The sequence below is a fragment of the Triticum urartu genome, chromosome 6A (genome assembly GCF_056163025.1).
Source record: "Triticum urartu cultivar PI428250 chromosome 6A, HENAU_Tu73, whole genome shotgun sequence".
NCBI lineage: Eukaryota > Viridiplantae > Streptophyta > Magnoliopsida > Poales > Poaceae > Triticum > Triticum urartu.
Window position 1 is genome coordinate 438,652,956 of NC_141878.1, and position 6,128 is coordinate 438,659,083.

The 6,128-nt window shown below is 39.0% G+C and overlaps 1 long non-coding RNA gene across 1 annotated transcript; it reads left to right on the forward strand.

The window, feature by feature from the left end:
- The first annotated feature begins 2,595 nt into the window (after positions 1–2,595).
- Positions 2,596–5,731, forward strand: LOC125513905 (uncharacterized). Its single transcript, XR_007286220.2, has 2 exons — positions 2,596–4,894; positions 5,266–5,731. It is a non-coding gene; the product is annotated as an uncharacterized LOC125513905 (long non-coding RNA).
- Positions 5,732–6,128: the final 397 nt, after the last annotated feature.

A 6,128-nucleotide genomic window follows, 5' to 3' on the forward strand; every position in this document is an offset into this window, starting at 1 on the left:
GCTTGCAATGATAGATCTGATCTTAAGAAATTACTAGCTAAGCTTAAAGAAAAGTCTTTGAATGCTAGAATGAATTATGACCCTGCTTTTGCTACTTCACCTATTTTTATTACTGATAAGGATTATGATTTCTCTGTCGATCCTAAGTTAATTACTTTGTTTGAATCTGATCCTTTTTATGGCTATGAATCTGAAATCGTTGTGGCACATCTTACTAAATTAAATGATATAGCCACCATGTTTACTCGTGATGAGAAAACTCGCTATTACTTTATCCTTAAGTTATTTCCGTTCTCATTAAAGGGTGATGCTAAAACATGGTTTAATTCTATTGATCCTGGTTGTGTGTGTAGTCCCCAGGATATGATTTATTACTTCTCTGCTAAATATTTCCCCGCTCATAAGAAACAACCTACCTTAAGGGAAATATATAATTTTGTGCAAATTGAAGAAGAGAGTCTCCCACAAGCTTGGGGGAGGCTTCTCTGATTGCTTAATGCTTTGTCTGATCATCCTCTCAAGAAAAATGAAATACTTGATATCTTTTATAATGGACTAACCGATGCTTCCAGAGACTACCTGGATAGTTGTGCAGGTTGTGTTTTCAGGGAAAGAACTGTTGATCAAGCTGATTTGCTATTGAATAATATGTTGACTAATGAAAATAATTGGACAGTTCCTGAACCAACTCCTAAGCCAACTCCGAAGAAAGGGGTATTCTATTTCTCAGTCCTGAAGATATGCAAGAGGCAAAGAAATCTATGAAAGAAAAAGGTATTAAAGCTGAAGATGTTAATAATTTACTGCCTATTGAAGAGATACATGGTCTTGATAACCTGACACAGGTAGTAAAAGTAAATTCTCTCTATAGATTTGATGAAGGTGATATTCCTCGTTATAAGTCTGCTAGCCAATGCTTAGATGAGTTTGATAATTTTATTGTTAAGCAAGAAAACTTCAATGCTTATGTTGGTAGAAAATTGAAACACAATGCTGGTATGCTTGAACACTTGAATGATTATATGTCTAGAGTTAGGTGAACTTAAACTTATTAGTAAACATGCTTCTATGGTTACCACTCAAGTAGAACAAGTTCTTAAGGCTCAGAATGATTTGCTCAATGAATTAAATAATAAGAAGAATGATAATGTTGTTAGAGTTATGACTAGAGGAGGTAAAATGACTCAGGAACCTTTGTATCCTGAGGGCCACCCCAAGAGAATTGAGCATGATTCTCAGAGAACTAATGTCGATGCACCTAGTTCTTCTAAGAAGAAGAAAAAGAAAAATGATAGGACTTTGCATGCTTCTAGTGAACCCGTTGTTGACACACCTAAGAATCCCAATGATATTTCTATTTCTGATGCTGAAACACAATCTGGTAATGAACATGAACCTAGTGATAATGTTAATGATTATGTTCATGTTGATGCTCAACCTAGCAATGATAATGATGTAGAGATTGAACTTGTTGTTGATCTTGATAACCCATAATCAAAGAACCAACGTTATGATAAGAGAGACTTTGTTGCTAGGAAGCACGGTAAGGAAAGAGAACCCATGCCTTTTCCTCCTAAACCATCCAAGAAAAAGGATGATGAGGATTTTGAGCGTTTTGCTGAAATGATTAGACCTATCCTTTTGCGTATGCGTTTAACTGATATGATTAAAATAAATCCTTATGCTAAGTACATGAAGGATATTGTTACTAATAAAAGAAAGATACCAGAAGCTGAAATTTCCACCATGCTTGCTAATTACACTTTTAAGGGTGGAATACCAATGAAACTTGGAGATCCAGGAGTACCAACTATACCATGCTCCATTAAAAGAAACTATGTTAAAACTGCTTTATGTGATCTTGGAGCCAGTGTTAGTGTTATGCCTCTTTCTTTATATCGTAGACTTGATTTGAATAAGTTGACACCTACTGAAATATCTTTGCAAATGGCTGATAAATCAACTGCTATACCTGTCGGTATTTGTGAGCATGTGCCTGTTGTGGTTGCAAACGTTACTATTTTAACGGACTTTGTTATTCTTGATATTCCTGAGGACGACAATATGTCAATTATTCTTGGTAGACCCTTTTTGAATACTGCAGGGGCTGTTATTGATTGCAACAAAGGCAATGTCACTTTTCATGTTAATGATAATGAGTATACGGTACACTTTCCGAGGAAATAACCTCAAGTCCACAGTATCAATTCTATTGGAAAAATTTCAACAATTACTATTGGAGGTTTTGAATTTCCTCTTCCTACTGTCAAGAAGAAATATGATATTCTTATTGTTGGGGACATGCATATCCCCGTTGAGGTAACCTAGTGTTATTCGAAAATTCTCCGGTTTCATGTTATTCGAAAAGAGTTTGTTAACAAGACTTGATTAACCTTATTAGTGGATTCCTTTTGATGAGCATGAGATGGATGAATTTAGAAAACACAACTTTTTGTACCTTCTTTTTACTTTCTATTATTCTTTTCCCTAATAATAATAAACCACGGATTGCTTCTGGTCGTACGTCACGGCAGTTTTGCAAAAAAGCCCTTGTGTTTTTAGATATTCAAGCCGCAGTCCTGACAAGAAGTCCCGAACCGGTACGAGCGAGAGAGAAAAAAACGTACCCGCACAACCCACAACCCAACCTCCCAATCCCATCTCCACCTCCAGCGCTCCTCCACCCCCGCCGCCGCCACCGCCGGCCCCTACCGCGCGCCGCCGACCCCCTCCTTGCGGCCAACTCCGCCGGGGCGCTACCCCTACCCCAAGTGCCCCACCCCGCGGCCTTCCACCGCCGACGACACACGACGCGCGCTGTTGCCGGCTCCCCCTCCCCTGCTACCACGGTGCTGCCGGGACTCCTCCCCGTTGCTTCGACCTCGGCGTTGGTTCCCCCAAACCCGCCGGTTTCGCCACCGGCCACAACTTCCCGGCGCACTCCACCAACCGACAGACCAGTTCGCCCGCCTCCCATGGCTAACATCGCTGCTACCCCAGTGTCGCTTCCCACCCCAGGGGCTCATCTCCTCCACCTGCGCACCACTCCCCGACCTTCCCTTTTCGCGCCGTATGCTCCCTCTCGCTTCACTGCCTGGCATGTGCCAGGTCCAATCTGGACGAGCAGGACAACATAGCCAGCCATATGCGCCCCTCCAATCTGAACGGCTTGCTCTGCATGATGCCGCTTGCTTGCTGTGTGTGGGGTATATTTTTGTTGTACTCTTAATTTGCTGTTGATGTCATATGCTACAGATTCATGTTTTTTATGAGATACTTGGAATACGTAAGAGTACTGATATAGTAGAAACAAAGCATGTACAGTTAGCAATATAGAAGCCGCAGAATGTTTAAGGGGAGTTGAATGTCAAAAACCACAACCCTGCTACTCTGATAGTTTTCAGGCTCACATTTTATGGGAAATTATTTAGTTTGTCACTTTGTTATGGGATATAATGTCTTACATATCATAATGTTTTGGTGGAAACGGTGGTAGTTTCTGACCTCTTTCAGAGTTTAAACTATTTTCCTGATGACTGAATGAAGTTGAAACTTTGACGACAGATGTAGCAGGGTTAGCAGAAAACATGATGCACGATTGAATTAAACATGCAGGGTTCAATACGCATCTCTAATTATTCTTATGTTTATTATTTTTAATAATCTACCACTTCTGGCATCCTGTCGGTGAGTCTTCTTTTGGCCTGCGAACCATAGTCATTGTAGCTTTGCTCCAGTTTGCCAATGTATAGCTGAATATGAGCCATCTACTTGCTGGAAGTGGTCACATATGGGGTAACTTTTAGTGGCAGGGTGAAGTAATGGTACTGGCATTTGTATTACTGAAAGTACAGTACATACTTTGTGTTATTTTGCATGCTCTCTATGTGTTCTCGTCTTGGCAGGGGATGCTTGGTGATGACTCCTTAAATGCTCTGAGTAATAATTGAGAATACATAGACACTGTCAAATTGAAGTGTGATATTTGTATGTCATATTTACTCCACAATAACTTTTTATGTGTTTTTCTCATTCTTTTTACATAGACGTAATGATTTCTTTATGCCGCAATGTTACTTATGTCATTTGGATTTGGACAACATGCCACAGTGTTACTTCGATCTCTGGATGGTTGGTGGCCACCTTAATTAGAATCGTTAGGGGTAATGTAGTTGCAATGCAGTATCTATGTGTGGGCTACCGGATGGAGTTGCAACAGCTGTGGTCAAAAGCCGGATGTTTTGGAGATGCCATGTTTGATTAATTAATTAATCATCTTTTGTGGTGCCATTAGTTCTGATCCTGGGCTAGGAGGATTTAATATTCTTAATCATGCTTTCATGCAAATTGACCCAGTTCGTCCGTTGATTGATTACTGGACTCCAAGTTGCATTGCTTATTTTGGTAAGTGAGAATGTATGACTGTAATTCTGCATACATCATCATGCTATTTCCTCCTAATTTATATATGAAGATTAAGTGTCCTTTTTTACCTCAAATTTACTTGAATATTTAACTGAGAATTACTTCATTGTGTGTCATGCCTATCTTATTCCATCAACATGATCTATGGACCACAGATATAGTTCTCAATCCAAGGAGAATCCGAAAACTAATAATTTGTGCCTTGAATAACGAATGTAATTTTTTTGTTCTAATCTTGAAACTTTGGCTAATGTGATAATATTGGTGTCACGGTGGTCTTCATAGTTGTAGTGAGTACAATCTAACAGAAGCAAAAGTCTCTATTGATTGTTGTAGGAGATCCAGAAAGCGGAGCATTGGGGCACTCTGATTTTTAAGAAGCTCCATGCACGTATTAAGGCCAGTAAATTCAATTTGTTTCTCATCTGCTTCTCTATGGTCTGTTGTCCTTATTCGATGTATTATTCAGGTATGTGTTGTTAACGCTCCTAATTTTGGGAGAATCAGAAAAAAAATAAGTTTTGCAAGTTACGTCATATTTCCATGTTTTAGTATGAGATTTAGATATATTGTTTCTCCGGTTCCATATTCATTATATGTTTTTCTCCTATAATTGGCCTACTTGTTTACACAAGTCTGAATTCCTAAAGGTTCAAGAGTATTTCAATGTTGCTAAAGAAAGATACAAGGATCAGTGCCTTAACATTGTTGAAAGACAATCAGACACAATATGCTTTTAACTTGCCATTTCCTTACTGACTAAACCTGAGTACATGACTATTTTCAGTTTTCTAATTCATTGGAGCTGTGCTAATCTCCTCACTCCTTGCCCTGATGTAGGACACCATGCAGCAGCACTACACCCTGCAGTTCATGCTCTGCTCACCATGACCTGCCTCCTCATCATCAGACATACTCATGTGTACTAGGATCTCCTCACCATCAAAGTTCATGTGTCCTCTAGATCAAGCCTATGCATGTGAGCTGAAGAATTGTTTGCCTGTTCACAATTGGTGATTGAAGGGTGGCCGGTGACTTCCATAATTTTCTTGTAGTTGTTTGTTGGATAATCTTTAAAATTAGGATTGTAGAGAACTTTACATTACTGTAAAACTTCGTCTTCTTGGTGTTGATGCTTACATATTCCATTATGCTAACTCAGCAACACTTTTAGCAGAAATTGGTTGTTTATGCAGACACGCGGTGTAGTAAAATTGAAGATTTAGCTCCCGCATTGCATACTTATGCTATGTTGTAGTAATGTTCTATCCATGAATTATATATAGCAGACTGTATGTTCAGCCTCCATGTTCATTTCTTTGATCTCCTCAGGTTTCGCAGAGGATTTAGTTGTACATATGTGCCAATATACCTATGTGAGCCTCCCTGAATTATGTCGATATCTATGAAACTTTGTTGTTCTTCCTCGCCAAGATGTCTATTATAATTTTGGTATATACTTCATATATACGGTGTGATCTATGCTTGGAAATAAGGGTAAAAGGTCAACAGATCAAAGCCTGAGTCCAAATTATGCTACTCCCTCTAATCTATATTACTTGTGTTCTCTAATAAAGGAATTCTGCAATGCATTCCGCTGGAGTTAATAAGCTAATAAAAGGCAATCAACCCCATTTAGTACTGATATTTCATGTCGCATAAACTTTTTAGCTTCTCATTATTTTTGTGCAATTTTTCCTTCA